This window comes from Sminthopsis crassicaudata, chromosome 5, assembly GCF_048593235.1.
Source record: "Sminthopsis crassicaudata isolate SCR6 chromosome 5, ASM4859323v1, whole genome shotgun sequence".
NCBI classification, from domain to species: Eukaryota; Metazoa; Chordata; class Mammalia; order Dasyuromorphia; family Dasyuridae; genus Sminthopsis; species Sminthopsis crassicaudata.
The window spans coordinates 178444778-178456164 of record NC_133621.1 but is presented as its reverse complement, the minus strand read 5'-3'; the positions used below and the strand labels follow the sequence as shown (position 1 = coordinate 178456164).

The window sequence follows — 11387 nt, the reverse complement described above, 5'->3', positions numbered from 1 at the left end:
CTCAACAACCCTGTTTTAAATCAAAAGAGTTCAGAAATGTTTTTCAAAGACAGTCTGACAAAAAAAATCCTAATGAAGTAAAGGGATTTTTGAAATTTCTCCCCTCCTCTTGTTCCTCTCTCTCTCTTCTCTCTCTCTCTCTCTCTCTCTCTCTCTCTCTCTCTCTCTCTCTCTCTCTCTCTCTCTCTCTCTCTCTCTCTCTCTCTCCTTTATCTCTCTCTCTCTCTCTCTCCTTTATCTCTCTCTCTCTCTCTCTCTGTCTCTCTCTCCTTTATCTCTCTCTCTCTCTCCTTTCTCTCTCTGTCTCTCTCTCTGTCTGTCTGTCTCTCTCTCTCTCTTTCTCTCTCTCTCTCTCTCTCTCACACACACACACACACACACACACACATACACACACACACACACATACACACACACAAAGAAAGCTTTATCACGTGTAGCCTTAGGCTTACAGCAACTTGCAAAGAAATGGCTCAAAGGCTTGAACTGTTTCTGTTCTCAGGAAGCTGAGATGCCGTCAGCGCCTTTGCCAATGTGGCTAGGGTACTGCAAGCTTCAAGTGGAAAGGGACCGTGAGAAGAGAGAAGGGAGAGCAGACTGCCCAAAGGTGGTGGAAACCACATCATTCATCCCTCTTCCTCCCTTATCTGCTCTATCAGAGCCTATCTCACCTTCCCACATAGGACAGCTCTGGGTAAATCTCTTCTCTTCCTTTTATTCTGAGGATTGTGGCTCCAGTTCTCCTACAGATAATTGAGGGGCATCAACTGGCTTCGATTTCTATTTCCAGGTAAGATTTAGTTCTTCTGCCTCCTTTTGTGAATGTTCCTATCCCAGAAGTTCCAGGAATTCAGTCTTAACTTTTCCATTCTTAATGGCCTACCACAGAATCAAAGTGGAGCTTTGAAAAGAGATGTGCCCCTGGTAGAAATGGCCAAATATAAGATGTATGAGAAGGAAAGGAAACAGGATGAGAATAGCTTCTGTTTCTTTTTGGTTGTATGCATATATTTACAGTTCTAGTAAACATACATATGCATTATGATAATTTCACATTCATCATTGAACTCAGTTATGCAGAATATATTTGGGGGAAATCCAATTCAGGGATCTCATGTGACAAGATAAAAGAATCCTTTGGAGTGACCTTTAGAATAACACTGACATACTATAAGTGGTGTAACAAAAAATGGATTATCCAGAGATGGAATAATATGTATATATGTATGTATTTAAACATATATGATATATGAACATACTAATTATGACACACACACACACACACACACATATATATATATATATAAACATATAGTTTTGTTTTATATATTCATACTATCCTTATCATTTCTGGACGCTGCATTTCAACTCATGTAACTTGACATATGCTAATGTTGTATCTCAGGCTATTCCCAAAGGATTTGTTGTCTTATTATATAAGAGGCCTTTGGTGAAGGGGGATACATTAATCATTCTCAATAAGTGAGCTCAAAGATAAATGTGAAATATCAGTAACTAATTATGCCCTTGTTTCTACGTGGAAAAAAGATGAAGTACCATGGTTTCTAAGTAAGAATGTAAAAAAATTATTTGTATAACAGCAAAGGTTAAAAATCCATAAATTTATTTGATATCATGCTAGAGTAACTGATTAAAAATATTTAGTCTCAGAATATTATGAAATGAAAAAAAAGAATCTATTTGGATTTTCTTTTGTATTTTTAGTGATACCTATTTTTGCTCATTTTTTTCCTTTCAACCCTTCTCTCTCTTAACTCTCAGTTTTATCAACAGCACAACAACAAAAGCAACTGATTTTTAAGTCAACTGACAAAACATCCACACCTGGCCATATATACCACATGCCACATCATTGATTCCAATTAAAGTACTTTGAATAGATGGTTTGAAAGTTTTTTGTATTTTATAACTGAATTAGGTATGATGCAAGTATTACCAAATGTTTTTTTTTAAATCTAAAAAGGTTCTGTCCAAATAATAGAACCATAATTAAGTTTAGTCAAATGCAAAATTCTTTTAAATAAAGGTTCACCTCAGTTGTGAACCAAAAATCAACATAAAAACAATAGATGTACACAGTCTTAAGACTCCCTACCCTTAATATCAACTTAATGTCACTTAGCATTGCAGCATATTTTATTGGTAAGATCATTGTGAAGCTTCTTAAGCTATAGTTTTAGTGCAAGATCCTTTTGGTATAAATTCAAGAAGAAATTTTATCCTTGTAAAAAAAAAAATATGTATTAGATGTTGCTTGGGATTGGATATCACTTTCCTCAAATACAGTATCAATGAATATGTCTAGAGTTATTTTTAAATTTTTATTATATTTCATTTTAATCCTTCTAAAAGTGAGATGAATTAATGTAGTTTCAACACATATCTCAAATTTAACATTTTAATACTGTTGCTACTATATTATTTCCCTATAAACTAACACAATTCTAGAAATACAATGTTTTGCTTATATATTTAGTTTTAATGATAGCATATTGGTAGACAAATTTCTAAATATTCACACTAACTCTGGTCACTTCAAAACAATATTTTTTTCATTGTTTATCCCCAAATACCAATGTGTTTATTTGACTTGTATAGATTGTCCCGTAAATAATTGTGATGCATGAATTTCAGCAAGAAATAATAGAGAAACTACTACTACTTTCCTAATGAAATTACACCAATTTATTGCCTCAAAATAGTAACAAATTCACCTAAGAAAGTAAAAAGAAATGACAAACAGGAGAAAGTAAGAACTCATTACAAGCCCCAGCTTCTGGGATAAGAACTCACTATTTAACAAGAATTGCTGGGAAAATTGGAAATTAGTTGGCAGAAACTAGTCACTGACCAACACTTGACACCCAATATCAAGATAAGGCCATAGTGGTTTATGATTTAAATATAAAGAAGGATACTATAAATAAATTAGAACAAATGATAGTCTAGCTCTCAGATCCAAGGAAAGGGAAGGAATTAGTGGCCAAAAATAAATACACTACATAAAGAATTTTAAAATGAATAATTTTGATTATATTAAACTGTTTTTGTACAAACAAAAACAATGCAGACAAGATTAGAAGGGAAGCAGAAAACAGGATTTTTTTTTTTAAATCCAAGGGTCCTGATAAAGGACTCATTTCTAAAATATATAAATAATTGACTCAGATTTATAAACCATTCTCCAATTGATAACTAGCTTAAGGCTATGAACAGACAATTTTTATATTTAGGCAAATTTGATGAAGGAATTAAACCAATTAATCATCATGTTTAAAATGTTCTAAGTAATTATTGATCAAAGAAATGCAAATTAAGACATTTCTGAGGTACCACTACACACCTCTCAGATTGGCTAAGATAACAGAAAAAGATAATGATAAATTTTGGAGGGAACATGGGAAAACTGGAACACTAATACATTGGGGTAGATTTGTGAACTGATCTGAACATTCTGGAGAGCAATATGGAATTATACCCAAAAGGCTGTGAAACTGTGCATATCCTTTGATCCAGCACTGTTTCTACTGGAGCTCTATCACAAAGGAATTATAAAAAAGGAAAAGGATCCACATGTGCAAAAATGTTTGTAGCAGCTCTTTTTGTAGTGGCAAGGAACTATAACTGAGCAAATGCTCATTAGGTGGGAAATGACTGAATAAGTTATGGGATATAAATATTATAGAATCATATTGTTCTACATGAAATCATCAGCAGGATATTCAGAAAGGCCTGAAGAGATTTACATGAACTGATGCTAAATGAAGTGTGTAGAACCAAGAGAACATTGTACACAACCACAACAAAATTTTACTATTATCAACTCTGATGGATGTGGATTTTTTTCAAAAATGAGGTCATTTGGCCTAGTTCCAATAGATTTGTGAGGGAGAGTCATCTACACTCAGAAATAGGAAAATGGGGACTGAATGTAGATTACAACATAATATTTTCATCTTTTTTGTTGTTGTTTCCTTGCTTTTTGTTTTCTTTATAATTCCCCCCCCTTTGATTTTATTTTTCTTGTGCAATATGGTAATTGTGGAAATATGTTATAACAATTGCAAATGTTTAACATATATAGGATTACTTCTTGTCTTGTTATTCCACAGTCTCTTTGAGCTGTTCTATCTCAGTTTCCTTGCACTAGTTTTCCTTATTGTCCTGACTGAGTTTCCCTGAATTGTTCTATCTCATTTCCTTAACTGTTCTGCCTCAGTACCTTAAGTTGTAAACCCACCCTGGTTCATTAAGACTGAGGACTATTTGCTCTAAGGTTATAAATTGTCAATGGGAGATGAGGAGCAGATCAGACTTTCTGGTTCCTAGCTCCTTCTGCCCCCAAGAATTTATGACACTGCCCCTCTAAAATATTCCAAAAGATAAGACTATTTAGGATACTTCACTGACATCTTTACTTCTGTTATTCAAACATTCTGACTCTGGCTTTTAGTTATAATTTACAGTCTCTCCCCCCTATCCTGACAGAACCAAGCCCTTCTAAATTTCCCGCTCTTCTTCTTTCTTTGTCTGAAAAGCTATAAAAGTGTTTATCATTCCCCCATTCATTACTGGATACTTTGAGACGAGAGTCCTGTCCAGTCAATTAAACTCTCCAATTAATAAAATATTAAAAACTCTCTAATCTCTATCTTACCTCAGTTTCTCTGGCATTACAGTCTAGGGGAGAGGATGGGAGAAGGGAGAAAGAAAAAATTTGGATCATAAGGTTTTGCAAGGGTGAATCCTGAAAACTACTTTTGCATATATGTAAAAATAAAAAAAAACTATTATTTGAAAAAAGAAATCATCACAGCAATTCTCAGATGAAGAAATTGAAACTATTTCTAGCCATATGAAAAGATGCTCCAAGTCATTATTAATCAGAGAAATGCAAATTAAGAAAACTCTGAGGTACCATTACACACCTGTCAGATTGGCTAGAATGACAGGGAAAGATAATGCAGAATGTTGGAGGGGATATGGGAAAACAGGGACACTGATACATTGTTGGTGGAATTGTGAATACATCCAGCCATTCTGGAGAGCAATTTGGAATTATGCTCAAAAAGTTATCAAGCTTTAATCCAGCAGTGTTACTACTGGGATTATAGCCCAAAGAGATCTCAAAGAAGGGAAAGGGACCTGTATGTGCAAGAATGTTTGTGGCAGCCCTCTTTATAGTGTCCAGAAACTGGAAAATATGTGGATGCCCATCAATTGGAGAATAGCTGAATAAATTGTGGTATATGAATATTATGGAATATTATTGTTCTGTAAGAAATGACCAATAGTATGATTTCAGAAAGGCCTGGAGAGACTTACATGAACGGAAGCTAAGTGAAGTGAGTAGGGCCAGGAGATTATTGTATATTTCAAGAACAATACTATATGATGATCAATTCTGATGGACGTGGCCATTTTCAACAATGAGATGAACCAAAACAGTTCCAATAGAGCAGTAATGAACTGAACTAGCTACATCCAGCAAAAGAACTCTGGGAGGTGACTGTGAACCACTACATAGAATTCCCAATCCCTCTATTTTTGTCCTCCTGCATCTTGGATTTCCTTTACAGGCTAATTGTATGCTATTTCAAAGTCTGATTCTTTTTGTACAAGAAAACAACTGTTTGGACATGTATATATTGTATTTAATTCATACTTTAACATATTGAACATGTATTGGTCAACCTGCCATCTGTGGGGGGAAGGAGGGGAAAAATTAGAACAAAAGTTTGGAAATTGTCAATGTTGTAAAACTACCCATGCATATATCTGGTAAATAAAAACTATTTTTTTCCATTAACTTATTTTTTAATTATAGTTTTTTATTTACAAGATATATACATGGGTAATTTTTCAGCAATGACCCTTGCAAAACCTTCTGTATCAACTTTTCCCCTCCTTCTCCCACTCCCACCCCCAAATGGGAGGTAGACCAATACATGTTAAATATGTTAAATACAATATATGTATACATATCCATATAGTTATTTTTCTGCACAAGAAGAATCAGACTTTGAAATAATGTAAAATTAACCTGAGAAGGAAATCAAAAATGCAAGCGGACAAAAACAGAGGGATTGGAAATGCTATGTAGTGGTTCACACTCATTTAATGGAAGTATTTTTATCCAAGAGTCAAGGGTTATCGCTTAGACAAATGTTGAACTCTCATTCTTCAGGTAAAAGGTCAGTAGATAAGTTTTTTTACAGACAAATTAGTATTTCCATCCAGAAACTCATGATGCATTTTCATGATCACATAAACACAAGGTTAGAAAGTGGCAAATAATAGTTACTGATGGGAATTCCACAGTTACAATGGGATGGCCCATTTCATTGTTGGATAGCTCCCAAATTGTTACAAAATTTTTATTAAATGTACTTACTTTAAATAGACTTCTCTTGGATTAGGATTATAGATTTAGAGCAGGAAGGAATCTAAACACTATTACAGTCAGTCCTCTCATGTTTCAGACAAGAAAACTGAGTTATTAGGGGAATTGCCCAGGTTCACATAGCTAGTAAATGTTTGCAGTGATGACTTCTTGATTTCAAACCCAGTACCCCATTCTGATGTTTTGAATACGTCTATATCCTCTTCCAATCCTCTCTTGCCAAACCTTCAAATATATGACGACAGGGATCACATCCATCCTTAGTCCACAGTTCTTTCAAATATTCTTGCCAAGACATAGTTTCCAGACCCTCGTAACAGGAGACACTTGCCCATTTCTGCTGAGCAAAAAGGACATTTTTCAGAACAACCCAGGAAGGGCCATTTTCCAAGAGGACCTTCTCCTTTGCTGCCATCCTTTATGCAGTTGGAGATGGAAGAAAGAGAGGTGGTCAAATAAGGGAGGAGGATTTAAAGTTTGTGGCATTTTTTTTCTGCCAGGGTTTTCTGCTTTCCCCCTCCAGACTCTCCCTAATTAAAAGGACATTATCTTCTCTACTGCGATTGTGCTAATTGGTAGTTATTACAAGAGCAACTCATTAGGATGATCAAGGTTGAATATTTATCATGGTCATGATAATATTTAAAATTCCCCGGGCACCCTAGCAAATGTGTTTCCTTGAAAATATTTTTTCAGCAAATGTTCTCCCTAAATGAGGCTGTGTTACCTGAAGCTCATTCTCCTCACCTGTAAAATGCAGGTAATAATACTTTTTTTTCCTTTTCTTTTTTTTTTAATTTTTATTTTATTTTATAGTTATAACATTTTTTGACAGTACATATGCATGGGTAATTTTTTACAACATTATCCCTTGCACTTACTTCTATTCAGATTTTTCCCTTTCTCCCCCAACCCCCTCCCCCAGATGGCAAGCAGTCTTATATATGTTAAATATATTACAGTATATTCTAGATACAATATATGTGTGTAGAACCGAATTTTTTGTTGCACAGGAAGAATTGGATTCAGAAGGTAAAAATAACAGTTTACACTCATTTCCCAGTGTTCCTTTTCTGGATGTAGCTGATTCTGTCCATCCTTAATCAATTGGAATTGGATTAGCTCTTCTCTATGTTGAAGAAATCCACTTCCATCAGCATACATCCTCATACAGTATCATTGTTGAAGTGTATAATGATCTTCTGGTTCTGCTCGTTTCACTCAGCATCAGTTGATGTAAGTCTCTCCAAGCCTCTCTGTATTTCTCCTGTTGGTCATTTCTTATAGAACAATAATATTCCATAACATTCATATACCATAGTTTACCCAACCATTCTCCAAGTGATGGACATCCATTCATCTTCCAGCTTCTAGCCACTATGAAAAGGGCTGCCACGAACATTTTGGCACATACAGGTCCCTTTCCCTTCTTTAGTATTTCCTTGGGGTATAAGCCCAGTAGTAGTATGGCTGGGTCAAAGGGTATGCACATTTTGATATAAATAAAAACTATTAATAAAAAATTAGAAAAAAAGAAATTATCACACCTAAAATAATTAGGAAGAAAGAAAACATTTATTAGCACTACAAGGTTTTAGATGCTGCATGAACCATTTGACAGATATAATCCCATTTTTCCTTATAATATTCTTGGATGATGGATTCTATCATAATTACTATTATTCACTGAGATAAACAGAGATTGTGAATTGTCAAGGTTACCCAGCTAGTCAATAGTTGGAGGCTTGATTTGGATTTCAGGTCTCTATGTATATATATATATATATATATATATATATATATATATATATATATATATATATATATATCACCTAGCTGCTTCTAGAAAAAAAAAGATTGGGAAAAATGAGTAGACAACAGAAATTTTAAATATAATGAGTAAATATTAAGTTGTAAATGAAATGTCTAGTCAAGATATGGAATGTTATTTTTTTTCAAAGAAGAGCAAGAAGACCAGTGACATTATATCATACAATATGTGACAGAGCATAAGACTGAAAAGGACATGATATGTATTTGTTGGGGAGTGGGGTGGGTCCCTTTTTGAGACAAATTAGGAGCTATTACAATTTTCTTGATGAGAGGTGATGGGAACCTGAACTATTCTGGTAACCATGTCAATAGAGAGAAGAATATAGAAAAAGAAATGCTGTAAAGAAAGAAATGACAAAATTTGGAAACAGATTAGAGAAAATATTCAGGATATTGCCAAAGTCTCAGCTTTAATAGACTAAAATTGCACTAAATCTTTTAGAATATCATGTATATTGTGATGGAGCATAAAAAAGCAAGGATGATGCTAAGGTTGTGAACCTTTTGGTTATAATAATGGTGGTAGACTAGACAAAAATAGGAAGGTTAGGAAGGATGGTGGGTTTGAGGGAGTCATTTATGAACTGTTGAGTTTGAAATGTCAATGACTACAGGTATTCTATATCTGCTCCATAAATTATTTTCCTATGGTTTGAGGTCAGAAGAGTTTGATTAAAAACAATTATTTCACCATCTTCCTAATTCCATCCATGAAGAATTTTTAATACCACAAAAAATAGTTTTTTCTTTTATTATAGAGGTAGTAGGAAGCCCCTTGAGAGTTTTGAGCAGCAGAGTAATATTGTTGATCTTGTGTTTTAGATAGATGATTTTTTTCATTGTATCAAGGATATTTTAGGAGAAGGGGAACAAAGATAGATTTGAAATAGAGAAACCAATTAAGAGGCTTTTACCACAAATACTGAGGGCCCAAATTACAGTGGTAGCCTAGTGAATAAAGATGAGTACAGTTTTAATGACCACTGAGGATTAATACTTCACACTTAAGTGAGAGACTAATTACTTGATCTATCTACTGTATGAAAGATTTGTAATAGCTCTGCTAAAACTATAGCATAGTAAACTTAACTTGGGATAAAGTTATTTCTCTAACAAATGCTGTTTAAGTACTTTGGTAGATATATATTTTTACCAATATATGATTTTCCTCATGTAATGCCAATCGATTTCTCCACCCTTTTGATGCTTGTAATCAGGATCTTACATTTCTTCCTATATACTACTCATAGGTGATTGACAATGAGAATTGGTGTTTTCTCTATATTTAATTATTGTTTTGTTATTAAATATTTTAGGGTTACTAATGTAGTACTCAGGTTCTCTATGTATTATATCTCCTCACTATGTAACAGGTCACCTGCTTGTCCAGTTATATATACATACATATATATATTTGAGTATATCCTTTGTGTAATTTTTCATGTAGAAGATGTAGATAATATATCATAAGATATTTAACAGTATAGATTGACATTGTTCTGAGTGACTTATAATTTCTGGAATTAAGAGAATTACAATATCTCAAAACTGGAAAGGACCTCAGGTAACATTTCATCCAAATCCTGCATTTCTTCTATGCCCTAAAGTGATCATCCAACATTTGGGAAAAGAACTCAAAGTAAATTGGATTTAAGTGAGAGGGTTGTGCAAAGTGACAAGCCTCACTTTTCCCTTCAGTTATCTGGGTCCAGTGGCAAGATATAGATCAGGAGGACTGGAGATGACCCTATATGCAATGGGAGACCTTGACTTTTTAAATAAATGTGGCAGAGGATGGCCTCTTTTACCTACTCAAAAAATAGTATTCTGGTTGAAGAAGATTCTGACCAAAACAGAAAAAAAATGTTATTTACATCACTATGAGCCAATCAGGGCCCAAACAATAATCAAGTGGGGCTTGGCCTGGGATCTTTAATTGGTCAATCAGTGAAAGCCAGAGTGATTTCAATTTAATTCATGGTTATTTTCCCCCAGCTCCTCAGAAATACCAAGTGGGAAACCCTTGGGTTAGGGGTATGTGGCTGGAGATTCAGGAGGAATCACAAAATCTTTCACCTCCTGGACTGCTTGTGGAGTCTGGGTCAGATTCAGGGAAGACTGAGAGAACCTCGACTGATTAGGAATGCCAGGCCTAGTTGTGCTACAGAGATTCCCCTGGGCAGAAGGAACCAGAACAACCAGTGAGTGCAGAGTCAGTTGGGCAGGGATGCTGCTGACTTTGGGCACTTGCTGGAGTGGAGAGCTTTTGATTTATGGTTCCTGGTCAAAGAGGATAGCTGAAGTAAATGCAGGGACACTATCCTCCCCACCTCAGGATTAGAAGTGCTTACACTCATACCTCTTATTTTTAAAAAACGAACCAGCAAAGAAGAAAGAAATCCACGACAGAAACAGGGATGGGGAAAACCAGGGTTCATCTTCAGAGGAGAACACTGTAGTAATCTATCTCAAAGAATAATGTGAAATGGCTACCTGCTCAGAGAGAATTTATAGAAAAATTTAAAAAAAAATTAAAGATCTGTAGAGAGCCAGTATTGAATAAGTCCACAAATAGCTAGAGTCCTATCCTGGTATTAATAATTGTAAAGAGGTATTCGATAAATTTAGGACAATTCTTAGGAGAATGCATGCAACAGGAACAAAGCATTTTAACTATACTATTTACTCCTTAACAATGAATTAAAGACCTATTTGAAGTAAATACATTAATATGATAATTTTTTTTATTTACTACTCTGTTTCAACAAGTACTGGTATTGATGAAATATCACAACTATTTACAATTGTTGATGTGGATGAGCATCACAACTAGGCTATTTACAATTCCCTGTTGATAAGTATCTGGATATTGATAGCTAAAGTAGATACTGAAATGTCAAAGTATGGAATATGCATTAACCCTAGAGGAATGATGTCAGCTGAAGGTAGCTTGTAATATTGTAACACTAGCCTAAAAGGTATATTAAGCCTGGCATTCAGATTAATAAATGGAGATTGTAAAGCATATCTTCTGCCACACTTTGTATATTCATTCACACCTTTGGTATTCACTGGAGCTGGATTCCAACAAAAATCAAATGAGAGACATTGAGAAAAAAACTAAAAAACA

The 11387-nt window shown here is 34.5% G+C and overlaps 1 protein-coding gene across 1 annotated transcript in view; it reads left to right on the top strand.

Annotated features, from left to right (window-relative positions):
* Positions 1-474: 474 nt before the first annotated feature.
* The window catches only part of SLCO1C1 (solute carrier organic anion transporter family member 1C1), a 156415-nt gene continuing 145502 nt past the window's right edge, over positions 475-11387 (top strand). The window contains exon 1 of the mRNA XM_074268885.1: positions 475-790. The gene's annotated coding sequence lies outside the window, so the exon portion shown is untranslated. The remainder of the gene's footprint in view (positions 791-11387) is intronic.